This window comes from Haplochromis burtoni, unplaced genomic scaffold, assembly GCF_018398535.1.
Source record: "Haplochromis burtoni strain Fernald_Lab_line unplaced genomic scaffold, NCSU_Asbu1 Contig_260, whole genome shotgun sequence".
NCBI classification, from domain to species: domain Eukaryota; kingdom Metazoa; phylum Chordata; class Actinopteri; order Cichliformes; family Cichlidae; genus Haplochromis; species Haplochromis burtoni.
The window spans coordinates 761,455-762,620 of NW_024582621.1; positions in this window are offsets into that span (position 1 = coordinate 761,455).

Genomic DNA, 1,166 nt, shown 5'->3' on the forward strand with positions numbered 1-1,166 from the left:
TGTTGTGTTTGTGGATATATGACTGACTTAAATTATCCACAAAATCATCAGATTCTCTGTAAGATTAAGGTCGACTATATATATATATACATATTGAAGTAAAGGCTTTAAAACAAAGTTAACGCTGAAAGTACAAACATCACTAATGTCACATAACTTTGCCGGGTGGTGGCCAACAGTAATGTTTTAATGTTCCTCATTATTAAACATTCGCACATAAATAAGTGACATGATATTCAGAACTTACTTTCGACAGTTCACTCTTCAGTCGCTCCCTTCTGCTGTATTTTGCGGTATCCACACCCTGCGCCGCGCTATGAATTGTGAGATATATGGGACCACGAAGCGTGCACTGGACCACGCTTGATATTTGGGGAAATTTGGAGTATGCATTTGAAGTACACTTCGAATTGGGACAGCCGTCGTCGCGTGGCAGTGACATAATCGCACTCAAAATGCGTACTTCAAGTGTGTGGTCTCTTAATTGGGACACAGCCCATATGATCTAAACATGTCTATTGCTACCACTGACATCGCACTCGTACGCCATTGTCATGAGACACTCTCACAAACGAAATCACGGTTTAGTAACGCAGTAATGCAGCGTCCTTATGGGAAGGTAACAGTAATCAAATTACTTTCTTGCAATAGTAATTTCCTACTTTAGTCATTACTTGAAAAATGGTAAATGGCCTGTATTTGTATAGCGCTTTACATAGTCCCTAAGGACCCCAAAGCGCTTTACACTACATTCATTCACCCATTCACACACTGGTGATGGCAAGCTTCCACAGCTGCCCTGGGGCGCACTGACAGAGGCAAGGTTGCCGAACACTGGCGCCACCAGGTCCTCTGACCACCACCAGTAGGCAACGGGTGAAGTGTCTTGCCCAAAGACACGACGACCAAGACTGTCCGAGCCAAGGCTCGAACCGGCAACCTTCTGATTACAAGACGAACTGTCAACTCTTGAGCCACGATTGGCTGTAAACTGTAAACGGATCACAGTTACACGTTACTTTTAATGCGTTACTGCCGATCTCTGCATATGACGCATCTCTGCAGTCTCCTGATGTTGACACAGCTCTGAATACTGTAAAATAGACCCTGTGCACGAGAAAATGTTAACTTCCTGGTTTGAGACCGGATGTGGGGTTGTACATTTC